The sequence below is a fragment of the Capra hircus genome, chromosome 22, assembly GCF_001704415.2.
Source record: "Capra hircus breed San Clemente chromosome 22, ASM170441v1, whole genome shotgun sequence".
In the NCBI taxonomy this organism is placed as follows: Eukaryota; Metazoa; Chordata; class Mammalia; order Artiodactyla; family Bovidae; genus Capra; species Capra hircus.
This window is the reverse complement of record NC_030829.1, coordinates 32,529,050-32,556,432: the sequence shown is the minus strand read 5'-3', so window position 1 is coordinate 32,556,432 and position 27,383 is coordinate 32,529,050. Positions and strand designations below refer to the sequence as shown.

Below are 27,383 nucleotides of genomic sequence, written 5' to 3'. Positions count from 1 at the left end.
TTTGTCAAAGATGTATTTGTGTCTCCGTGTTTACATCAGCATTATGCACAATAGGGAGAAGCAACCCAAGTAGTGTCCATGAATGGATAAATAAAACGTAGCACAGATATACCATGTAGTGTCACCCAGCCTTTAAAGGGAAGGAAATCGCTACACAAGCTACAAGGATGAACCTTGAGGAGATTACGCTAAGTGACATAAACCACTAACAAAAAGACAAGAGCTGTATAATGTCTTGTGTGTGAGGTACACAGAGCAGCCAAACTTATAGAAACAGAAAGTAGGATGGGGTGGAGAGGTGGTGGGGAGAACAGAGAGTTAGTGTTTAATGGGTACAGAGTTTCAGCTCTGCAAGAAGAGAAGTGTGTGGGGACGGATGGAGGAGATGGCTGCGCACCAGTGTGAAGGGAGTTAACGTCACCCAACTATGCCCTTAAAAATGGTGGTGAATAAATTTCACTTTATGTGTATTTAACCACAATTAAAAACATGTTCCAAATCTAATTTGAAAATTTTCCTAAATCAACCAAAAATGGAAAAAATGAAAAGCTTAAAATGTGATATGTGATGCTATTTAAGATATGTGATTCTATTTCTGTTGTATCACAACTTAACAGACTTAGACTAAACACACCTTCACATAACAACAACAAAAAATTATTTGCATCTTTGCATGTGTGCTAGACATTGTACCAGACACTCAAGATGCTGTTTAAAAGACACCCATGGGACTTATCTGCTGGTCCCGCTGCGAAGACTCCATGCTCCAATGCAAGGGGCCCGGGACAGATCCCTGGTTAGGGAACTCTATCCTACATGCTGCCAGCTAAGAGTTGCCATGTCACAACTAAAGATCCTGCGTGCCACAACTAAATAAATCCCATACAGCCAAATAAATACATATTTTTTTTAAAAAAGGTGGTGGCTCAGGGGTAAAGAGTCTGCCTGCAAAGCAGGAGACCCGGGTTCCATCCCTGGGTCAGGAGGATCCCCTGGAGAAGGAAATGGCAACCCACTCCAGTATTCTTGCCTGGAAAATCCCATGGACAGAGAAGCGTAATAGGCTACAGTCCACAGGGGTCCCAAAGAGTCGGACACGACTGAGCGACTTTCACTTTCACTTTTCTTAAAAAAAAAAAAAAAAGGACATTCATAATCCCTGACCTCAAAAACCTTAACAAAAGAATACCACGATGACCTGATGGAGTCTGTCATTCAGTTTACACTTTCTTTCCCCAACAAATATTTACTGAGTTTCTACTACATGATAGGCTCTCTGCTACCTGCTCAGATACATCAGTGAACAAAATAGCCACAGACTCAGTCCTCACAGGGCTGCCAGTTTAGCAGGAGAGAAACATAACAAACAAGAAATTATTGTTTCTAACTTCCCTGCTCCATCAGAATTCCCTTATTTTCAGCTAGACTCTCTAACAAGTGTCTTTATGAAGTCTACTAATGATATCAAGGTATAAAGCTTCTGTCATCCCTTCCATATCTGTAACATATACAGGCAATAACAGAAACAATAAGCCAGTTTTCTTCTAAAATGTGGCTTCCATTCCAAAGATGGTGTACACAATAATTTGAGCTAAAATATGGAAGGTTTCTTTTAGTATCTGTAACTTTTTTTAATGTATATTATGAAAATGGATAAATGATAGTACCAAATCTGTGATTTTCATGAAAATTGTTATTTATAATGAGGTTAAATTAAAAGGTGATTCCAGTTGAAGAAAAGATTATGATAACAGTAATTTAGGCATTCGGTAAAAATCAAGAGGGCGAGACCCAAGAAAACCAGGACGAGAGGTGACGTTTGTAGAAATAGGAGTGATTCTGTTAGCAGAAATGCTTGATCAATGATAGACTGATGAGAATGATATTATCAGGAAATACAGGTTTTATAGTCATTGGAAAAGACCCTGATGCTGGGGAAGATTGAAGGCAAGAGGAGAAGGGGAGAACAGAGGACAAGATGGTTGGATGACATCATTGACTCAATGGACATGAGTTTGACCAAGCTCCAGGAGATGGTGAAGGGCAGGGAAGCCTGGCGTGCTGCAGGCCATGGTTTTGCAAAGAGCTGGACACAACAGAGAGACAGAGCAACAATAAAGTCTCCTTTATGCTCCACCGCGAGTTCATGTTCTCCCTTTCTAACTCTGTAACTCTTAGAGGCAGCCATCCCACAATATACCGAGCAATGACGTGTTCTAAGAATCTCTTCCTTCCCCGTTTACCAATTCAGCTTCTTCTGAAAAGACTAAATCTAGAGGAGGATGGTGGTGAAGAATCAAAGATGGTCAAGTATGTCCGGAGCTTAGGTTGGAAGCATGCTGAGTTTGTATCATGCAAATTGTTACTGTAGCAAACTCACAGTGGAAACAATGATTACATTTCCAGTACTTATCTGTCCCTTTTACTCTCCTTGAGCTCTAGTGCAGTCTGGGGCAAGGCAGGAAAGTAAGCATTGGGTTTTATTCCAACTTTCTTTGTATCTGCCCTATTTCAATACATGCAACAAAAACCACATGCCAGTTGACTTTAATTTTTGGACGAGATTTTACCTCTACCTTAAAAGAACATTATTTAGTAAAATGTCATGAATGTTAAAGCAGGATTTAAAGGGCTTCACTTGGACATCTGACATTTGACTCTTGATCAGAGACTTACCCACCAGGGAAGCCTAATCTATCAGACCTCAAATCCCATGGATTTCAAGAAAGTAAAGGACTGGACATTTGCCTGCCTGCCAAATAACCCCTTCAGAGAAACCATACTAGCCAGAACCCTTAATTGCAAGTGACAGAAACTCAACACAAACTGACAATAGGGTGAAAGGGGGAACTGCCTCTTTACATAACTAAGACATTGCAGAAGCGTTATTGGATACTAGCACTCAAGGGAGGGCACAGCGATAAAGAATCCACCTGCCACTGCAGGAGATACAGGAGACAGGGGTTCAATCTCTGGGCCAGGAAGATTCCCTGGAGGAGGACATGGCTACCTACTCCAGTGTTCTTGCCTGTAAAATTCACAGACAGAGGACATGGTGGGCTACTGTCCATGTGGTCACAACAGATCAAACATGACTGAGTACACACACATGCTCACAGAGTGCATGAATTTGTTCCTGTGTCTTCCCCATTTCTTCACTTTGGTTTTTGTTTGTTTTTGCACGAGTTGACATCATTCTTTCCAACCAAAAGGAGGCGTCTTTCCAAATGTAGGGGAGAAGTCCTTCAACAGTTCTCACCATATTTTTCCAGCCAAATGACTCTAAACACAACAAGAAGTCTTTTTCGGCTTCTAATTGAAGGAATCTTGTCCCACTCGTTTCATAAGCTCATCTACATGCCCAGTTTGAGCAGAGAAGATAGCACTCCCACCTTAATCGTATTATAAATTCCTCCAATAGAGGATAATAAAAACTAATGTCCAAGCAGGAATCTGCCCTGTCCAATGCCTTGGTGGACTGACCCATATAACAACAGTTAATTATTATAGATTAGTCCAGACTCCTAAACCAAGAACTAGCCATCCATCTGACTTGCGTGGCTTGGCTAGAAAAGGAGCATGGGCCTACAGGCTTTTTCCCTGAAATTTGAAAATGGGAGCCCAACAGACTGAGTCTTTAGCTGGGGCAGTTGAACTAAATGACGTGACAGACAATTATAGGCAATGTGCCCTGAAGTTATAAAGAAGCCAGCCTACAGAAACTGGAGATCAGGGTGAAACACTGACTCTGAGACCACATCACCTCAGAAAGGTGTTGCGCTTCTCAGTTCACTGTGAACGCCAGTGCGTGGAAATTTTGTGGTATGAGGTAAGAACTGGCTAACGCACTTGGTGCCTTTACTCACTCAATCTCATTTCTTCATTATAGCAACTCCATTAGAAAGTCTCTATTCTCTCCATTTTAAAGATGAAAACCTGAAGTTCATAGGAACTATTGGATTTTTTTTTAATGTGATTTGTCAGTCTAGAAAGTATCTGAGTTGAGAATGTTTAGCACTGCTCCAAGTTGCTTCACAACCTTGAGCAGCAGGCAAAGAGCTGGCCTGGACACCTGGATTTGGCAGTCATCTACTTGGACTCCAAGTGATACTCATGAAAGCCACAGACGGGGACTTCCCCAGTGGTTCAGTGGTAAAGAATCCACCTGTGAATGCAGAGGACATGGCTTTGATCCCTGGTCCAGGAAGATCCCACATGCCATGAGGCAACTAAGCCCGAGTGCCACAATTATTGAGTCTGTACTCTAGAGCCCGGGACCTACAACTACTGAGCCCATGTGCCCTAGGATCCATGCTCCACAACAAGAGAAGCCACTGCAATGACAAGCCTTTGCCCCACAACTAAGACCCAGCACAGCCAAAATAATAATGACAATTTCTTAAAAGCCATGGAAGGGAGTGAGGCCACCAAGTGAAGGGTCACAGGTAGAGAGTAAGTCATCAGCTCACCTTGTGGGTACTCCCTGTGCTCAACATTCCGCATGCTCTGTACTTTATCAGAAAAAGAGAAACTGAGGCAGATTTGGGGGAGATAGCAGTGATCTTGCTTCTAGGCACCATAAGATGACAAGGACTTCAAACAGTTTGTTTTGAAGGACTTTTAAGTGGCTTCATCCTCACATTTTGTCCAGTCTGAAAAATTCAAGACAATCTCGCTTTTACACATGAATTTCTAAACAAACCTTGCAAATTAGCCCAGGCCTAAAGGGCCAGAACGGCAGAGAACGAAGCAGAATATCAAGGACTGGGTGTCAGGTTGAATATGGAGACATCTAAGGCCATTCTTCCACCCTATCTTGATAAACAAGCTTGCACACCAAGTTGATTTTGCCCCTGGTAAATTTGGGCTATTCTAGCATTTTAATAAGATTTTTTTTTAAGAGACACAAAATAAATTATAATTCGTCATGTCAGCGCTTTATTTTGTAAGGTTATTAGCACACTGTGACATAAATTTTGAGGAATAAATAAATGTGCTGAGATGATTTTTAAAATATTCCCTTTGCTTCCTTATCATCTATGACTCTCCATCCTCACCCATAACAAATTCAGGCAGCTAGACAATATGCTTACAACCCTAGAGAAAAATATACCAAAGCAAAACTTGGAGAACAAAGAGTCAAAACCATAGCTTGTGAGTTTCAAAACATGCCGCTGAAACCCATGCCAGACATAATAGCTTTGAAAGGGTTTCTGAGCCTCCAAAGCCAGGGTTTTGAATATCAAAAAGCCACAGCATACTCTGAACAATAGACTGGGGAAAAAATAGCCTTCCCTCTGGTTTTCAAATGAGGTACAGATTCCATAGGCTGGATGGAAGAGAAGATAGTTTAAAAAGAAAGTCAGATGAGGGTGAGTGTTACCGAGAGACACCACTGGGGACAGCTGCCCCTGAGTTGTGTGAGGTTGACCAGACGTCTGACCTAGAATAGAAATTCAAAGGGTTCCTCAATCTTGTTGTTGTTGGCATTTTGGCTGGAAAATTCTTTGTTGTGGGGGTTACTCCACTGTAGGATGTTGAACAGGAATCTTGGCCTCCGGTTACTAGATGCAGGTAGTACCTCCTAGCTTTGACCGCCAAAAATAAGTCCAGACATTGCCAAAACTCTACTAGGGAAGAGGAGAGAAATCACTCCTGGTTGAAAACCAATGAAGGAGGGAGAGAAAGAGAGAGATTCCACATACATATCTTTTCAATTAAAAAAGTCATTTGTTCTTTATACAGAAAATTGTAAGAATACAAAAAATCACCGATCCCTAAAATTATCTATATGCTATGCACTCAGAAATCATTATTGTTCAAGTTCTGTCTACACACAATGTTTCATACACATATATGTATTTCCACATAACCCAAAGGTAAGGCCATATTACCATAGGTTTTGTAATTGGCACTTTTTTTTTAACATGGATTTTCTTAGAAGTATAGATAGCATCCTTAACATGCTCATAATATAATCTAATTAGCCACCCCCTTTTTCTGGGCATTTAGATCACTCCTACTATTTCACCATCACTGGTAACGCTCTGATGAACATCTTCATATATTCCTTTGTCTTCTTAGGATAAATTCCTAAGGAATGTTCTGGACAGGGAAAATGATACTGGAGGGCTACATCTGTATAACGTACTTCTGCACTGGTTGAAGTTATAATTTGCTGATTTCAAATACACCTTATTCCACTGGTGCTGTTATCTTTCTACAGTATGCAAGGCAGCTTCCAACTGTTCCTTTTTACTGACATGAAAACTAATATTCATGGAAGTTAAATGACTTGCCCAAGGCAATACTGAGCAACACTGTATCACCTGAGCCCTGGGATTTTATTACTGCTCACAGTGGCAACACGTAAACAGCCAAAACTGAAATAATCCAGAGAAGATCAGTATGTCCCGCATTCACGGATAAAGTGCAATTTTGGGATCACGCGGACATTAGGATAATTCTTGATTATGAGTTCTGTCTCTGAGTACAGTGGATTCCAGAGGTCCCAAAACATAGTCAAGGCCATGAGACTGTGGATGACTGAATCTACCACTTTCCATGCAAAATTTCACAACCAATCTCATCTCACAGTGTTGACTTAGAGGGATAATATTTAAAGATGCTAATTCCAACATCTGCTTCCTTTTTATCCCTGAAGCCAAATTATGCTGGTACAGTCTGTTTTTACTTTCATTTATACTCTAACACAGATTTATGACCGATTAATTTCTTATCGAGGAAAAACAACCCCATCATAAGTATCTGAGATAATGACATCTAAGTATTTTATATTGCTATAACTCGAAACAGTTAGAATACAGAGTGCATCCAATGTTCATTACTTCTTAATGCTTGCATTCTTTTTCATGTTTTGATTCACCAAAAAAATGAAAATGCTACCCACTGCTTAGCCATTTTTTAGGTCTAATGAGATTAAACAAATTCTGAGGGGGAAAAAGAGTACAGCTTAATAATGTTTTAAGTGGTTTGTAGAAACATTCCTTCTACCATGGGCACAATTTTAAACCAAAGCCAACTTCTGCAGTGCCACTGAAGGCTAATGAATGCCTTAATAATATGCAGAGGAAAAAGGCAATGAGCTGATTAGATAACAGAAATATCTGAGACCTCTGAAATATGAAACGAAAACAATTCAATTGTATTCAGAGACAGAACTTCCAAGGAAGAATTATCCCACCATTACAGAGATGCACTTCACTACCACTAACACTGGGCTTCCCTAGTAGCTCAGTCGGTAAAGAATCCGCCTGCAATGCAGGAAACCCCAGTTCAATTCCTGGGTCAGGAAGATCCACTGGAAAAGGGATAGGCTACCCACTCCAGGATTCTTGGGCTTCCCTGGTGGCTCAACTGGTAAAGAATCTGCCTGCAATGTGGGAAATGTGGGTTTGACTCCTGGGTTGGAAAGACCCCCTGGAGAAGAAAAAGGCTACCCACTCCAGTATTCTGGCCTGGAGAAGTCCATGGACTGTATAGTGTATGGGGGTTACAAAAAGTTGGACACGACTGAGCGACTTTCACTTCACTTTCACCATTAATATTAAGTGATACCAATTGGTGGCATCTGTTGAGGTAACTGACACTCACTGATTTGACAACTAGACTTTAAAGCTTCAGGTAAACCTTGAACCAATTTCTCTGGTTCTAGTAATACCTAGAAAATGAGCACAATTTAGAACATCATATAACTTTTCCATTTTCTAAAATTTGGTTGACGCCAATCCTTCCTCCAGCTAATTAAACTCTTGCAAGTTCATAATTTTTTTTAAAACAAAATTCAACAGATTCATCTATAAATTTTATTTTACATTTCCTGATTGCCTATCTAGTCCTAGGGAACTGTTCTGTATGTGCCAGTCTCTCTCTCTCTAAGACTGCTACCTTCCAACATACTTGCTTTCTAACAGACCAACTAGCACTGACTAGATTGATAGCATCATCAACTCAATGACCATGAACTTGAACAAACTGTGGGAGATAGTGGAGGATAGGGAAGTCTAGTGTGCTGCAATCCATGAGGTCACAGAGAGTCGGACAAGACTTAGCAACTCAACAACAGCAGCAATAGTTAGACATGTAAGTGTGTAAATGTACGTTACATAAACTTGGAATAAACAGAGTTTCTTACAGGCTAGCAAACTCTAAGATGGTTGTTACTTGATCCTTGGAGTCTGGAGCAAAGGGATATATTACATGTGACACTGCCTGGGTAAAGAAGGCAAGTATCAAGTAGCAGAGACCTTCTATACACATATGGTATACACACACATACCATTAGGGAGAGAGTTCTCAAAGTGAACAGTCAATAGGAAAATGCAAGCAGAGCAAAATTAAAAGGAATGACGTACTGCTACATGCTATAACACAGATGAATCTTTAGAACACTGCTTGAGTTTACTATCAAATGAAACCAGCCAGTTACAAAGGTCTACATACTGTATGATTCTGTTTGTCTGAAGTGTTCAGAACAGGTAAATCATAGAAAGAAAAAGTAGGTCAGTAGCCAGGGAATGGGAGGGAATGGGAAATAGCAAGTAACTGCTAAATGGATAGTTTCCTTTTAGGGAATGAAAATGTTCTACAAATAAGTAGGGGTGATGGTTGCATAACTCTTGTCAATAAGCTGAAAGCACTTTAAATAGTTGAATTTTATGGTATATGAATTCTATCTCAATAACGTTCTAAAAACAACAACAACAAAAGCAGGCAGACAGAAAGGAGTCAGAAGAAACGACCCAGGGGGCTGAGATGTGCAGGAACCTCAGTTGCTAAAGAAACTTCTTTCCTCATCAGTCTACGTTGACTGATGAGCTTTCCAGGCAACTTTGAGATGACTAATTGGAAAAAAAATTTTAACAAGATAAAATCAATGCTGGACCTGTGTTCATCTCAATCAGCTAGATTCAGCAAACATTTCACAGCATCTACTATACAGTAGCGACCCCAAATATAAAGAGTCCTCTTAAAGGACACTGTCCTCTTAAGTCACAAGCTTTTAACTAGAAAATAAAAAACTTCTTTAAATAAAGGAAGACAGTACAAATGTTAAAATTTATTCTCTTCAGATGATGGAATTAGGAGTATTTTCTTTTTTTAGTGCTCTAGAATATAATGGCTTTATATTAGAAAGAGAGGGAAATAATTATTAGGAGAAAATAATAGAGAAAAATATAGTGAGTACCCTCTTAAAGCGATGAAATACAGAAGGAGGAGAAAATATTTGATGCTGAGGAAAATCAGAACAAGTCTGACAGGCAATCCTTTGTAATCCAAGATTCTCATCTCTTGGGCTTGGAGGAATCTGAGGATGTTTCTCCATTCTTCATTCCTGATTAGCAGGACATGAGAAGGACTGAATCCTTCAGAGGCTGAAGCCTGCCAGAGTAGGCTTCAAAATTCATCAGCCCCCCAATCCCTACCCCAGGGCCACTCTGGGGGAACCAAGGGGCTGCAGGCTCTGGGCCTGGGAACTACCATCCACCACCACCCCCCAGCCACCCACTCATCTCCATCCACCATTAGGATGGGCTTTTTGTTTCAATAAGAGCAGGAAGATTGCTAACAAATATAAATCATTAGGAAGGAATTAGCTTCTGGATCTGGGCCAGTATTGCTTCAGACTCTTCTATTGTTGCCAAAACACATAACACAGTAAGATGGTTTGCCGCAGAGATAAACAACGGAGAGCTCTGCTGTTAATGCACACACAGGGTGGGCAACAGGTAGAGGAAAGCCTCTGTTGGTTCAGTTATTCTGTAGGAGAGAGAGCTGCCTTTTCAGAGCGGATGCATGGTGTTCATTTATCATTATGAACTCTGTTCTTCACCACAATTCTCACTCCATTATCCTTTACCCTGTGCTGTGGTTATCCCCGCCTTCTCTGATGCAACAAGAGAAGATGGCAAAAACCACCCTGGCTCAAACCCATCCCTCCCTGCATGCTGAATGCAAATCAGGGAGGCAGCCTTTTATGAGAAAAGAGCAAGGGCTTTAGGTTTGAATCCTAGCTCAATCAACCCATCAGCTCATTGACTTTGAGGAAGTTATTTCAGCTCTCTGGTGCTTTGTATTTTCCTCTATAAAATGGGTATGGTTTTAATAATGCCCTCATAGAGTGCCTACGAGAACTATTTCAAATAAGGTACACACAATGGCCCGGCACCACAGGTACTGAATAAGTGGGAGGTTATTTTCATCAGTTCTCTTATGGAAGATTATTGAGAGCAACATCTGCCAAAGTTTAGAGACAATGCACATGAACTCTATCATTTCTCTTCCTTGATTTACTCAGCTAACAAATACATATTTATGTCTATATAAACACACTATATACATAGATTTGTGTGTGTGTGCTTAGTCACTCAGTCATGTTTGACTCTTTGTGACACTTTGGACTGTAACCCACCAGGCTCCTCTGTCCATGGGATTTTCCAGGCAAGAATACTGGAGTGTTTTGCCATTTCCTCCTGCAGGGGATCTTCCCAACTGAGGGATCAAACCCATGTCTCCCATGTCTCTTGCAGCGCAGGCATAACCTTTACCTGCTGAGCCATCGGAGAAGCCCCTATGGGTACACACACATATGTATACAGTATCTACTTTGTTGGAACTGCTTTGGTTGCAAGTGCCAAAAATTTCATTTCAGTGACTTAGAACTCCTCCCCAAATTTAGAGAATATTTGTTGATTCACATATATGAAAAGTCCAGGGGCAGCTGAGTTTCAAGCACAGCTATATCCTGAATCCAAAGAATAGCATCACAAATGTCTCTCTTTGTGCTTTAATCTCTGCTTTTCTTTGTGTGGTTGAATGAATTAACATACATAAAGCACTCAGAATAGTGTGTTTGGCTCATAATACTACTATCACTTCATTTAATTTTCCCTACCACCCTATGAAGCATGTATCACTAGTGTTCTATTTTTACAGATAAAGAAACTGTGGCACAGGGAGGTCAGATAGCTCTTCAGTCATCAAACTAGGCCAGGCACAGTCTGATTCAAAAGTCTTTCCTTGACCATTTCTCCAAACTGCCCCCTCGCTAGACTGGAAAAGGAGATTGAGCCCTGACTGCAAAGGGAGGAGAACCCTAAAGTTAGGTGCTTCCAGCTACAGCAAGTGAGCAAGAAAGGTTGGGGTCACTTGATGGGGTAGAAGCCTTTCAAATCTGTTTCTTTCTTTCTGAAGCAGAAAATAAGTTCCTTTTTCCTATAATTCACACATGGATCCTATCAATGTTATACCAAGGCAGAGGTTACATCCACTTAAAAATTCTTGAGACAGAAAGTGGTTGGAATACGAGTCCTAGTATTGGTTCTTCTTTGTTGACAACCCCAGCTCCCCAGCTCTGGTCTATTTTCTGCTCTTCCTGTCCTGCTCTGTGTCCTATGATGCTGACCTATGTGGAATGACCTCTGGGTTACTTTTTCCTTTGGCTTCTAGCTGGGTTTGGCCAATAGTCACCACCTGCCAATGCGTCAATTCAGGCCCAAGGGTGATGATGGTTACTTGTCCTTGATGGTTATCACGGTTACTAATAACTCAAGGTTATTAGTCCATGAATGCTCCACTCCCTGGCCAGTTTTCTTGATCCAAACTACACCTCTGCAAGCAGCCCTCTGCATCTTGTTCTCTTCAGTGAAAAATTTTTGAGAGTCATCAGTTTCCAGGTCCACACAATGACAGTTAAGGGCCCCTGGCATTTTCACCTTTGTGAATCCTTCCTCCATTAAAAAAAAAAAAAAAAACCTATTACAATTACTATTACAGTTATTTTTTTAGTTTATGACAGCACTGATATAAAGATGAATATAATCTGGCTGGATTATAGCCACTTTTTCCCTCTTGGTTTTAAAAGAAATTAAAACATTTTCATGGGTTCCATTTTCGTAGGCCCCAGGCATGGCGCTTGCTGTGTTTCATGGAGAAGTTGGTCATTGTCGTTTTCTGCCAGGACTCTGAAGGCGGAGTCTCTTCTACCTACAGACCCAGCAGACAGAAGATGGACAGAAGCTCCCAGGTAGACAGGTTGCTGCTAAGTTGCTGCTAAGTTACTTCAGTCATGTCCGACTCTGTGCGACCCCATGGAGGGCAGCCCACCCGGCACCCCCATCCCTGGGATTCTCCAGGCAAGAACACTGGAGTGGGTTGCCATTTCCTTCTCCAATGCATGAAAGTGAAAAGTGAAAGTGAAGTCGCTCAGTCATGTCCGACCCTCAGCGACCCCATGGACTACAGCCTACCAGGCTCCTCCATCTATGGGATTTTTCAGGCAGGAGTACTGGAGTCGGGTGCCATTGCCTCCTCCTGGTAGATAGGCTACTATCAAGTTAAAATCATGATCCTAGGGTCAAATTTCCCAAACAGCCTGCTTTTATTACAGTAAACTAGTGTCTTTGTCCCTAAGCAGATCCTATTTCTAAGTCACAGCTATGATGACAAGATAATAACACAAAGAAATGGGATATCTAGTGTCAAATTAATTCCAAATTCATTTACTACTCACCACATTCCAGCAACCAATGACACAACCACCAGAGACTTTATTAACAAACCTCATGTTTCTGTATGTAAACATATCACTCAGTAGCTGTGAAGGAGAGATTTTTTTTCTATATGTTCTCAGAAAGATCCCATTCTGTTCCTAAAACTACAGAGCAAAGTTAGAGCTGGTTTTGTGTTGTCTTTGGAGGATGATGTGTATTGCCTTTTGTTGGTCATCGGTCATTAGTTAGGTACTGACAATGTTGAAAGTTATAGTTAGGATTCTATTTCCTTAGAAGGCTCACAGCCTATGGCCACCTCACAGCCCAGCAGGGAGAGAAGTGGACAATATAAAATGATGCCAGGCAGGAGACAAAGCTAGACAGCAGAAGGATTTTTAATATCTAAGACCAAGTGATTGATTTTTCTGCTGGAGGTAAATACTTCATACCTTATGGGAATGTGGGACCAATGCCACCTCAGATTCGCTTTGCCTCTTTTTAATTTTCAGTTCTAGTTTCAAGCAGGTGCCAGACTTAAAGCTTAAGCCTCTGGATTTCTTTGTATCCCCTTTGACAGACCGGAGGAGTGAGGAGGTCCCAAAAAGGACAGGGGAAGCTAAGATTGTACCCCTCAGCATCTTAAATATCAACCATAAAACTAATGAACTGTGGCAACTGAACTATCTAAGTTCATTCCAAATTATGTCCTGGTAAAGTTCATCTTTGTTTTCAATTATCATCCTGGAATCATAAATGGTGAATCTGAGGCACAACTTCTCTGCTCTCTAAATCCTGTTTGCATTCTTCTTACTGTTAATTAAGCCCATAATATGCAATGGGCCACTTTGCTGGATACTTAGAGCCATGAATCCTCTCTTGGGAAAAACAAACAACAACAACATAACTATTTTTTAAGGAATTAAATCTGAAAAGATCTCTGAAAACCCTGATTAAATGAAATCTCCATTTTGATATGTTGCTAAAAATGGTGTTTTTAAGCATATCCCCCTTAACTATTCATAACCCACTTATAAGTTCATTTACGTATCTCTTTTTCCTCCATCCTCTTATGACTATATAACATTTACCCTGATAAGTTTATAAAGAATATTGAGGCTGATACTTGCTGGTTTTAGTAGAAATTAATCAGAATCCATCTGTTCCCTTCTTAGCCTGGACAATTTCATTACAACTAAACTAGGGATTATAGGATTCATACAGCTTCTTTTTTTTTTTTCCCAACACAGTTCAGTTGATTTAGAAACAATCATTAAAGCTGCTTACTTTAAGGAAGATTGTTTCCAATCTTCCCTTCTTGCAAGGCAGAGAGAGATGAAAGCATCTTGATCCTGAAATATTTATATCTAAGGCTGGATATCTGTATCAGAGGCATGATAAATGATTCCACCCAAAGACTTTTTATTTTAAAGTCATATTTCTTATCTTTACACTTCACTTTTCTCACAAGCTTGAGGAAATAAGCACTAAAATAAATACACTAAAATAAAATAAATACATTCACTGCCCTTCATCCCAGGTAGATTTTGTATCTTTATTTAATTGTAAATCCAATGTGGCATAATAAAGAGATTCAAAAATAAAGATTACCTTTCTGACACTGACTATTTATAGGGATAAATATTAGTTATCCTTATGTAGCCTTAGAATGACTACCTTCAAAGGAATGCAGAACACAAATTAGAGGGAATGAATTTAAGCCTCCCGCAAGGACATACCTTGATCTGGGATTCAAGAAATCTGAAGAATTAGAAGTGATTACTAAAGAGTAATTCTGGGTTTACCCAGCCTCACACAGGTGCTCTAATTAACTATTCTCACTTTTTAAAAAAATCTGGTTTCCGTATTATATTTTCCCTCTAATGCCCTTTTCAAAGTGTTAGTCGTTCAGTTGTGTCCTACTCTTTGCAACCCCAAGGACTGTGTAGCCCACTAGGCTCCTCTGCCCATGGAATTCTCCAGGCAAGAATCCTGGAGTGGGTTGCCATTTCCTACTCCAGAGAATCTTTCCCACCCTGGGATCAAACCGGGGTCTCCTACATTGCAGGCAGATTCTTTTACTATCTGAGCCACCAAGGAAGCCCCTAATGCCCTTTTAGTGGAAGTTAAGATGCTCAGATCTTTAGTATACATTTGGATGAACTTTGATAAGTATATTCAGTCACAGAACCATCACTTCAGTCAAGATCTAGAACATCCCCCACTCTTAATTTGTGAGTGTGTGGCTGTATTTTTAAAATGAGAATGATTATAGCCTCTGCTACTACGAATGAACTCTGCTCTAAAATCCGAAAGGAATAAAATAAAACCAAAGACCCGTGAGCTGGTTCCCTATGGAGCCAAAAGCTGTCTGAAATTGATCCATGTCTAGGGCCTTTTAACAATCTAACAAAAAAAAAAAAAAAGGAAGGGATCTTGACCGGCAGGCAGAGGGGATGGCGTCATGGCCCAAACATCAGATTAGAAACACAATGATGCCCTGGGACTGGACGCTAAATCCTGGCAGACGATGCAGCCTTTCATCTTTTGAAATGGAGAAATTGAATGAAGCAAGGCCAATTCTGGGCCAGACAGATGAGATTCTCTTTTTTTTTTTTTAAGTTCCTAACTATTCTACATAGACATTTAAACTTCAATTACCGCAGACCTAGAAACCGTCCTTCTGCCCTTGACATTTCCTCCCTCCACAAGAGTTTCTGTGTAGCAGAAAATCAGTTACCCACCTAGATTTCCAGACCTCAGGACTCTGCCCCTCAGGGGTGCCTCCCTGTATGGCGGGAATCCTGCTGCATGAAAGGAAACGTACAAACACCCATTCTTAGAAAGGCTGAAGAGAATATTGTACAAGTACAGCCTAAGGAGTACAAAACGCTCTTCACTTCATTCAGGAATTGCTGCTTGGGGACCTACATACAAAAATCAAGTATGAATGGACTGCAAAGTATAATAAGAAAGAGCTGAATTATGGGAAGTTGTTTCTGCTAATTTGTTTAAAATGATGAGTTCTGGGTTACCACAGGGGAAAGGTTGGTGCGGGGAGGGAATGGGAAATGGGGGTTGAAATATGCACTTTCTGTGTGCCAAGTCGCTTCAGTGGGGTTCAACTCTTTGAGATCCCATGGACTATAGCCCACCAGGTTCTTCTGTCCATGGGATTCTCCAGGCAAGAATACTGAAGTGGGTTGCCATACCCTCCTCCAGGGGATCTTCCCAACCCAGGGATCGAACCCAGGTCTCCTGTACTGCAGGCAGATTCTTTACTGTCTGAGCCACCAGGGAAGCTCATATACACTCTACTATATTTAAAATAGATAATCAATAAGGACCTACTGTATAGTATAGGAACTCTGCTCAGTATTCTGTAATATCCTAAATGGGAAAAGAATTTGAAAAAGAATAGATATATACATACCTGAATCACTTTGCTGTATACCTGAAACTATACAACATTGTAAATCAGCTACAGTCCAATATAAAATAAATATTTAAAAAATAAAGGAAAAAAAAAAAAAAAAGAGGAGTTCTGTCCTGGCAAATTTTACTGCCACCACACATGGTACCAGAGTATTTAACTTCAAATTTCTGGCTCTGTCACATTACTGACACAGGACTTTAAACAAATGACTTATTTTCTGTACTTTTGCTTCCACCTCTATAAAACGAGGGCTGCTGCTGCTGCTGCTAAGTCGCTTCAGTCGTGTCTGACTCTGTGCGACCGCATAGACGGCAGCCCATCAGGCTCCCTCGTCCCTGGGATTCTCCAAGCAAGAACACTGGAGTAGGTTGCCGTTTCCTTCTCCAGGCATAATCACATCAAGGGTCAGCCAGCTCTTTCCATCCAGGGCTGGATACTAACTCCTTTAGGCTTTGTGGGCGGTGTGGTCTCTGTCATAATTGCTCAGCTCTGTCAAAGCAGCCCCAGACAATGTGCAAATGAGCGGGCATGGCTACATCTCAATAAAACTTTACTCGTGGACACTGAAATTGAATCTCATAATTTTAAGAAGTCAAGAAATATTCTTCATCCTTTGATTTTTTTTTATCTGTTTCAATCACTTAAAAAAATAGAAATAATGTTCTTAGTTCTCATTACAAAAATAGCAGCAGCCAAATGTGGCCAAGAGGACCATCAACTCCACAATCAACTGACAGGGTTATTAGAATAATAACACATACAACTCTTTGATCATTATCACTACTTCTGTGTTATCATTTGTGACTATTATCTATTGGAATTCAATTAGTGCAATGGACAGTACATTCTGCAGGGATCTGATATCAGTACTGTTTCCCAGAAAGTTGACCTTATGGGCTTCTCCTTTTGAGAAGATATAGATGTCCCAAGAGAAAAAGTAATCTTAGTGTCTTCCTCCAACATCTAAGAAAGATACAATGAACACTATCTCCAGATATGGATTCAACATACAGAGAGCACCACTGTATAGATCCCATCATTTGGGGAATGATTTTTTAAAGCCATTGCTGTCCATTTTTGCACATTAAATCCCACAAAGAGATTTATTTACAACATTAAATCATCTCCTTGCTGCCTGACTACATTTTTAACTATTGAAATATTCATCACACACTCTAAGAAACTAATGCCAAGTGTTTTATGACCTTTTAAAGGATGACTTCTTTAAAAAAAAAAATCACCTTCAAATGTGGATGTCAGTTTCCAAGTGGGTCTGATGAAGAGCAGTCCATTGTCAAACATCAAGGAGATAAACATGAGATCACTGCCCAGGGAAAGCACCCCTGGAGATAAGCTGATTCAACAAGAAACGTATGTGATGCACAAAGCTGTGGGCTGGGGCTAGGGCGATGGGATGAGCAGTAGAGAAGAGTTTGGGACAAAATATTTTTGCTTCCTACCAGGAGAAACACACTGTATCATCTACCGCAATGGTTCTCAAAGAAAGGGGGGTAACTGGGCCCCTAGGAGACTTTGGCAATATCTGTATACATTCTTGGTTTGCATGACTGAGTTGAGGGTTGGAATGACTAAAGCATCAAAATGGGCAGCAGCCAGGGATGCTGTTGAACATCCTACAAGAGACAGCATAGCTTCCCCACCCCCCGACCCTGGAAATAATTATCCAGCCCCAGACGGTCAGTAGTGCCAATATTAGGACACTGTAGTCTACAGGAATGACCCAGATGATCCCACCTCACATCTGACTTTTTTTTTTTTTTTTGCTTTTACTTGAATTGGCTATTACAGGCATGTGTCAAAGAACTAAAAATAAACCTGGGAAAGCATCCTTCCCTCTGTACCTATTAAGAATCACAATTCAATTAGAACCCTCCATCCACCCACTTTCTCAAAGTTATTGTGATGGAAAAATTTCAAGATTGGTGTTAATTTAAATTACACAAATAGTTCAATTACCCTGAAGAAAACTGGTACCAGATCATCAGATTGCTGAGCAACTGATGATAATTTGGTAATTCAATTTACTGAAGAGGTAACGTGACAAAGTTTAAAAGCAAGTTGGCAGTAGCTAGTAGCAAGCCATCCAAGGCAGCCTCTTACTCCTGGGTATCAATTTGGATCCAATTCTATTCCCTGTTCTCCACCAAGATGGATCTGCTCAATTTCCTTGGGTAAATAAGGCGTTTTTAGACCAACACAAGATGAAAGAAGAGCTAAAAATCAACTCCCATCCTTTGACAAAGAACCAAAATACTAAACAGACAAAGAGAACTAGATAAAAAGCTTCTAGATCAATTTATGGAAAGTCAAATCATTCTGATGATCCTTATGTAACTTCAAATTATAAGTACAGTCAGCATTGAATATTTAGTACTGTTTTTAATGTTTGTGATATCATTAAAACTTTCTTTCCATAACAAAAATCTATTAAGCTATATTGATAGAGTGCTTTCCAATTCTATTTAAATTCATCGATATTTGTAGAGGGCTTTATAATGTATGAAGTATATTCACATATATTATCTTACTTGGGCCGTAAAATAATTCTGAAAAGAAGGGATGGCAGGTATTATCATCCTTCATACACAGATGAAAACACAGGTTTTCATCCAGTGTGTAGGTCCCTTTGGCTTAAGAGAACACTCAGTTGAGCATATCATGTTTCAAAGTTGGATTACAAGGAGTGTGGCACAGACAACTCGTCCAGTTTTCTAGTGCTGAATAAACAACCCCAACACATGGTGGCTTAAAGCAATAAGCATCGCATGGTGCTGCTGCTGCTAAGTCGCTTCAGCTGTGTCTGACTCTGTGCAGCCCCATTGACGGCAGCCCACCAGGCTCCCCCGTCCCTGGGATTCTCCAGGCAAGAACACTGGAGTGGGTTGCCATTTCCTCCTCCAATGCATGAAAGTGAAAAGTGAAAGTGAAGCGCTCAGTCGGGTCCGACTCTTAGCGACCCCAGGGACTGCAGCCTACCAGGCTCCCCCGTCCCTGGGATTCTCCAGGCAAGAGTACTGGCGTGGGGTGCCACTGCCTTCTCCCAAACATCTCAGCACCTCACAATTGAGTGGGACAGGACTGAGGTCAGGGGAGCGTGGCTAAGTGATTCTACTCCATGTGGCACTCAATGGGCTCCCAGGGCTCACTCTGTGATAACTCAGCTGTTGGCTGGGGATGGAGGATCCAAAGCTACTTTACTCACCAACCGGAGGGGGCTGATGCAAGCCAGGCTCAGCATCTGTGTATCTGCATGCTCTGTGACTGACTGCTGTCCATTTGATCCTATCCATTCCCAAAGCTTCAACCACCATGTCTACCCCAGAGGCATCTGTCCTGCCAGGAACCAAAATTCTAATAACCACAGGGTACCTCCAGCTCACAGGCACCTCGAACTCCACACATCCAAAATGAAACTCACACCTTTACTCCAGAACCTGCCTCTCCCCCTGCCTGAGCTGACACCTAATCTACCCTGTTTCCCAAACCTGCATCCTGAGTACCATCCTTGACCTCTTCACCCACATTTTCTTCATTCAATTGACAATCAAGGTCTATGGATTCTCACATTTACTAAGAGCCCAGTAGCCTCCACCCTCACTGCCACTTTCCCAGTTCATGCTCGCGTTCCTCCATCCTCACTGCCAGTATAAGCAGTATCCTATCTATACTTCTCTCCTATTTTCCCTGCCCTCTCCCCACTTCCCCCCTCCCCTCCCCCCCCCCCCCCCCCCGCCCCGCCGCTTGCTTCTAAACAATCCAGACTGACCTTTCTAAAATCCAGCTGCAGTTATGTCATTTTCCATTTTCACTGGGAGGCACCCGGTTAAGGATAAAATCCAAACTCTTTAACGTGATTTACAAATTTTATTCTTGTGCGATTCGATGTGAAGACGCCAAATGTCATCCTGCCCCCAAATATTTCTCTCGCTGGCACTGCAACCACAAAGGGTTCCATTATCCCTTCGTTCTAGTCAAGGCATCTGGAGACTGTCAATTGCAAATGGTCTCTAAGAGGAGTAGCCCCAATTAACACCATATCGGCCATTAACTCCTTTATTGGGGTTCATTCATCAACGTATCTCTGTGGCTATTCAGTTCTTTGAGAATGAGAGACAGGATAGGTAAGTTCTGAAAAAAAAAAAAAAAAAAAGCAAGGGTTGTCAAAGTTTGCCTGCATTCATTTCTAAAGCATAACAATTAAAATAACTTACAAATATACATTGAAAAATTCTATCATCTGGAGATACTGTATTGTGAAATTATCCTGTATGCTATTTTTCAGATGAAGAAATTAGATCATGATCCATATTAGTCAAAAAATAAATGTTCGAGGAATAAAATAGCGAAGACAGTCACCTTTGATCCAAAATTTCAAAATTATCTGGGGAATCATTCCATCGTCTTCATTTGATAAGACTGCCATCCCTAGTGAAAATGTGTTAGTTGCTTAGTCGTGTCCTACTCTTTGCAACCCTATGGACTGTAGCCAACCAGGCTCCTCTGTGCCCGGAATTCTCCAGGCAAGAATACGGGAGTGGATTGCCATGCCCTCCTCCAGGGGATCTTTACCATTGCTAGAGAGTCAATCAAATCCCCCCAACATAAATTCCATGAGATGACTTGCATGCAGCATTTCTGGAAAGTAGGGACCCATTATATAAGACTTAAAAAAATTATTTCCATATATATAGCTCAACTTCTACACTGTAATAGTATTTATTATTAATAATATGGTATGAACTTTAATAGAATTTAACATTTTAAAACCCCAAGTTCTCTGTCTCCTCCTCAACTTCCACTGATGTTTCAAGGTTCCAAGAAATGGAACCTGTGGCCACACAGGTCAGAAGACCCATAGCCTCACTGTCCCACATGCCTGGGCTACTGGCTCCTCCTGCTTATCTCCTTCATCTATCTCCTGGTTTCCTTACCTTTTTCTGATATACTTGCCACATTTTCTACCATCTCCTTTCCTAGTAGCCTCTTACATCTCATCACTCAGCTTTTCAAAGCTCCCGTATGTCACCTGCCTATAAAATCTGAATTCCAGTGATGACAATGGCAATCATGATGAGTTAATAGTTTTCTATCACTTTGATGTTATGTTGTCTTGAGTATCTCCCATGATCCTCACAATACCACCACCATATCTGAGTATTACTGGTATCCCTTTTACAGAACAGGAATCTGAGGCTCAGAGAAGTCATTTTGTGGAGGTTGTACAATTAACCAGTATTTTACAAAAATATTCTCATAATGCTAACTCAAAAAACTTAATTGATTAGGACCCATCACCCAGATCACCTTTTTATACACTGAAATATTTACGACTAAAATGATACGATGTCACAATTTACTTCAAAATAATTCAGTGCCAAAGGAGGTAGGGTGTACATGGAGCAAGAGCGGCCATGAATTGATGATCATTGTAAGTGGGTCACGAGTATGTGGGCGTTCATCATTCAACTCTACTTCTATGTGTATTTGAAACTTATCAAATAAAAAGGGTTTTGTAATTGTCATCTATTTCATACAATTAAACACAACCCAAACCTACTGACCAGGCTAACTATTCAGCATTTGTAGGTCATTTAAAACTGCTCCATTATGCATCCAAGCTTATAAATACCTAATATGGGAATACAGGGAAAGCACTTGAGCTTTAGGTACAAGAGTCTCATCTTTGTCACACAAGTTTATTTTTTTTCCCCTAGACCTCTGTAATATTCATTACATACTTGTCTCAGTGGAAGAAACAATTACCCAGGTGCTATGTCCAATTGCACAGTGTTATCTTTTAATTAACCTGTTAGCCTGTTTTTTTTAACTTAACCTAGTTCGAGAAGTGACAGCCTCTTGGGCTATCTAAATAATGTTCGTCACTGCTCCTTGTTGGGTCTATTCAATCAAAAAAAATAGTTCCTGGTGTGTGGTCCAGCTGTCCAGAACTGGAGATACTGTCTATTCAGCCATGATCCTTCTCACAGCATCAGGACTGCAACTCACCTTCCCTAACCACAGTGCCCAGATTGTCTCAATATATCAAATACAGATTGATACAATATGTTTTCTTCTCTCAATGTTTTTCTGTAAAAGCTCTTCTGCAACTCCACCTACAGACCCTTCTGCCAACTTATAATATCCAGTGTTGGGAATATGTAGGCTAGTGGCATACTCAGGTATCTGCTGAAGGGTTCTATGAAAAGTGCCACATTTCTGGATGGAAAATTATCAGAATGTAATCAAATCTCTGGGGGCTTCCCAGGCGGCTCAGTGGTACAAGAACCTGCCTGCCAATGCAGGAGGCACAGGAAACTCTGGTTTGATTCCTGGGTCAGCAAGATACCCGGGAGGAGGAAATGGCAACCTAAGTGAAATCTCTAAAAACGTGCATGTCCTGACATTAAGCAGTGCTATATCTCGGAAATTATCCTAAGGAAACAATTGGATATATGTATAAAGATGTATGTGTAAGGATATTCAAGGCACAGCAATTTTTTTCTTTGGTAATACTCAGTAGCTAGAAAGAGTCTTACTGCTCAATGACATGAGATTGGCTTAATGAAATTACCTGCAGACATTAAAAATAGTGATGTAAATATTTTTATGGTACTGAGGAGGTGGCCTTTAGCTCCTATTGTTAGCAAATAATAGGTTATCTAAAAATATACATACCATGAATATGTATATATTTGTAGCTTAGCACAAATAAAGTTTTATCTGCAAACCTGTGTGTGTACAATTTGTGTCTGTTTGAATTGTGTGTGCCCCTTGGTGGCACAGCCTAGGTCTGGATTGATAAATACTATGGTTTCCTTTAAGTGACTTTTCCCAATCTATATATCATAGATTTCTGCAATCAACCTCAGTAGCCACATAAGAAACAAAAAAGAAACAAAAATAGCAGATAATACATTAAAAAAAAAAAACCCATTCTGTCTAAACATCTTTCAAGAGTTCAGATAAAAGAAGATTAAGAAACCTTTTGGGAGCACTGTCTCAATAAAGAAAAGCCTTGCAGTATTAATTATTGAATAGAAATGATGGAAAAGGTAATGCGGAAAGGAGCAGAGAGAACAGGGAAGAGGTACCCTGTGACTGGTAACAACATCCCAACTCAAGGCTGGGAGCTGTGGGTGGGAAGTGCCCCCCGACCCAAAACAAAACGGTGAACACTGCAGGGCATCTTCCCTCCCTGTGGGGGGGTGTCAGAGCTCTTTGGAGCTCCTATAATAAGTAGGCAATATCTGCTCATCCTTACAGCCACCTCTCAAGGTAAGCATGCCTCAAGGGTGGCCCCTGGGGTCAACGTCTTACCCAAGTTCAAAGCCGGGAGCCTTGAGTTAAGGTCATGAACCTAGGGGTGCCCTCTGCCACTCCCCTTCAGGGGCTCACCAGGCCAGAGCAATGAGAGAGCCATGAAAGCTTAGAGGCACAGCTGCTGTTGTGTCAGTGACCAGCGCAGGAGCTTGGGAATGTATGGGCAGAACCCTCTGCAGAAGAATGGGGTCAAGCTGAGCTGTGCAGGCAGCAATGAGAGGACCATTTTAGGAACCAGAAGTGAGCCTCTGTGACTGTCAATTATGCAGGCTAGATGTTTACAATGAGCAGTCTAGCTTCAGGCCAATATTAACTTCTGTTCCTATTACTATCAGATTAATTGCATTTTGTTGCTTTTTCTAAATACACTTCAAATCAGAAAACCTATAATTCAGCAGTTAGTCATTAAAGAAGCGGCGGATCTACAACTGCGTTATCTGAAGCTCATCTACAAAATGAAACAAAAATCCAAGGTTGGGTTTCCTTTTTTGGTATGATAAACAGAGCATTAATAACAAGTAACAAGGACATGATTTTAGGAATGCCTGAACTGAAAAATTCTTTAGATAACAAGGGAAATCAAGGCAAACAGACTAAAGAGGATTGAAGGAATGTGGGTAAATCTGCATTTTAAACTGCTTTCTAGAATACATAGAAAATATGGTTGCAAAAACTTTCATTTCAAGATTATAGAAACCAAGAAATAGACAGATCATGTTTATGTTAGGATGCTCTTGTACAAAGATAAGATAAGAAAGGCTTAAGGGGAGTTAGTATAATTTCAAATTATATTTCCTACGTACTTCATATTTCCTACGTACTTCAGAGACTATATATAAATATGCATATACATATACACATACACATAAATAAAATAGTCTTCATTTTTCATTGTCCCTCATGATCACATGCTTTTTACATGAAGTTGATACTGTTCCACAGCTGATCAATAAAACACGGTTTACATCAAATGACCAGAGTTGTCAATTTTTAAAAACCCCAGCCTCTCTTGTGGGTTGCTGACTTCAAAGACATGCATTAAGATTATTAAGCAAGTAATGATTGATTTATTACATAACATTAAGAAATGTTTTCTTTGAAGCACAAATTAAAAGGTCACAGATGCCCCAATTTTTCTCTGGGTTGAGAGTTAAAAATGCAGAATAGATCATTTTGCTGGCCATGAAGGACACGTGAAGGGGATTTGAAGTAACTCTCCTTTCCAAGCAATATTTTAATGAAATGTTTAATATTCAGCAGTGGATTAATGAGGCTGTTCTCTATTTTCAAACAATGGTGAACAATTAAGACCCAATCTTGAAAACAAATTGACACTGCTTGTTATTTTGTGACGGTATTAAAATGACCATCACTGGAGCAACTGGCATTATTTAACAGGATGGAAAATAACCATTGACACACCAAGCAATTCAGTAGAGATATCTGAAGGGGGAAAAAAAAGGTCTGTGGCAGCTGCTGCTCCTAGAAATAAAGCTGACATTTTAGGATGAAAGCAATTTGACCAGCTGAAACCTTGACATGCTGTGTGCCACGTTCAGAAGTCACCCAAAATACATGCCAAGGTCCTAAACATTCTCTAAAAAGCCAGCAAGCTGTGCAAGTTCCCAGTCCTGGTTTCAAAATACTCAGAGGAGAAGAGATGGGTGCAGATCTTTGAAGAGCTCAGACTTGTGAATGGGAATGGAATTAATTAGCCACAGGAGTATTAGAAAAATCATACATCAAGTGTGGGAAAAGAAATCTATGTATGGAGATTAACTGGGAAAAACTGACCTTCCAACAGAACTCAAAATTCACTCCAAGACAGTCACATCGCCTAAATAAGCAGGAACTAAATACACTGCTCAGCAAACATATATCAAGCTGCACACAGAATAATAAATAATCTCAGTTTCTCGGTGCCTTATTATGGAAAACGAGGATAAAATTTCAGTGGTCAATGAGAATGAACTATTTTTTCATGCCTAAGACTCACAGAACCTCAGGGAACTTTTCTTACACGTTTATTAGTAGTAATTGTGTTTACCTATCTTCCCCAAGGAAGATTCTTTCTAATCCCACTTCTCAAAACTCCAATCTTTGCTTCCCAGGTTACAAAGTTTTTAGCTTGTTATTTTAGATAACTTCTACAATTCAGTCCTGGCCTCCCCCCTCAAAAAAGGTAAAGTCTACATGGCCAAATTGATGGCATGAAATGATAGTTTTAAAGAACAATTCATTATACTATCAAGATCTTGGCATGCCAATTGCTGAAAAGACTATTTTGAGCTGTCAGTTCTAAAGCACATATTTTTTCATTGACTGACATGCCAAGTGCTTGATGGAATAATGAATTGTTCCCACTGACATGACCATCACACACAACCCTTGGGCTCCATGTAGCATTTTTCAGGGTGATGAATAACACCGCCACTCTTTCCATGGTGGTTCAAACTAGGAAGGTGAGGTCAGGTGTGGGGACTGGCTGAAGAGGGGGATGAGGGTTTAGGGGTGGAGGGAAGGGTGGGATGAGGACCAAGGACATGGAAAATGTCAGCCTGTCAGTCAGGGTGGTGGGGCACATTCTACATTTCTCAATTAAAAACATACACGAGTCCACATTTTAACATGATTACAGCAAAACAGCCCCTTCCGAATAGTATTTTGCTTTCTTGCTTGGAAAAGGTTTTGTTTTTTCTCTTTTTCTTTTTCCTCTGACCTGACCACTATTTTCTGCTACTGCATGCAACTCAGAAACTCAGTTTCTCTAACTCAGAGACAAGCAAGGCCACCAGAAGGCAACCAGATCAAAACCCGCACGAGCTCAGTGCCTGTTCCCAAGCTATTCTCTGCTCCTGCAGTATCATCCCTGTATCACTGGGGTGGGCCAAATCTAAACCCTGCTGTGCAGTCTTGCCCCAAGGACACAGAAGCGAAGCCCAGAGCCAAGGTCAGCTCCAGAACTTATGGGGCCCCATTGTAACCATTGCCAAAAGCCCCCCCATGATTCATACCAGTCAGTTTCCTAATCCCAAATTAGGCAAAAATGCCCACCCCGTTACTCAACCTACAGAGCCCCAATCAATCACCTAATGCTACCCTTCCAGCAAGAACTTTCTTTGTCTTGAGGCTGTAAAAAATGGCTACTAACCCAGGAAAACTGTTGGCTCTCCCAAGGCTGTCGGGAGGTCTGCCTGCTGTGCTTACAGCCCCCACATTATCTCTGCCCTTTGTTCTTAATGAACTCATTCTTTTCTGCAATTCTGTGTTTGGAAATTCTTTTCCAACCCATGTTCAGACTGCCACTTCCTGGCCAAAGGAGCACCTTCTGAAGGCCTGCAGACCCACTGGGCAGACTTGACGGGAGCTCCTGGTGATGTTAAGGGGCAGATGGACAAAATGCTGAATATTGACAAAAGTCACCAGCCACATAGGCCGTAATGCATTAGGTACTTCTCATTCATGTAAATAACTTTTTCCATGTATAAAAGACAAATCTCTAGTTTCTCTATCATTTGCAAGTGATATGAGTTAGTGGTAAAGAACCTGCCTGCCCATGCAGGAGACGTAAGAGACATGAGTTCAAACAATGGGTCAGGAAGATTCCCTGGAGGAGGGCATGGTAACCCACTCCAATATTCTTTCTGGGAGAATCCCATGGACAGAGGAGCCTGGCAGGCTACAGCCTATGGGGTCGCAAAGAGTCGACTTAGCACAAACACATGCATCTAAAATTTATCAAGAGCTCATACAACTCGACATCAAAAAAACAAACAACTCAATTAAAAGATAGGCAGGAGATCTGAACAGTCATTTTTCCAAAGATGACATACAGATGGCCAACAAGCACAGGAAAAAATGTTCCACATCACTAATCATCAGGGAAATGCAAATAAAACCACAATGAGCTATCATCTCATGAGTGTCAGAATGACTGTCATTAAAAATACCAAAAATAACAAATGTTGGCAAGAACATGGTGAAAAGGGAACCCTCATCGATTACTGGTGCAAAAGTAAATTGATACAGCCAGAGTGCAAAACAGTAGGGAGATTTTTCCATAAAACTAAAACTCGAACTACCATATGACCCAGCAA

General features: G+C 40.8%; 1 protein-coding gene across 1 annotated transcript in view; it reads right to left on the bottom strand.

Annotated features, from left to right (window-relative positions):
* The window catches only part of EOGT (EGF domain specific O-linked N-acetylglucosamine transferase), a 55,766-nt gene continuing 48,207 nt past the window's right edge, over positions 19,825 to 27,383 (bottom strand). The window contains exon 18 of the transcript XR_001917026.1: positions 19,825 to 20,094. The gene's annotated coding sequence lies outside the window, so the exon portion shown is untranslated. The remainder of the gene's footprint in view (positions 20,095 to 27,383) is intronic.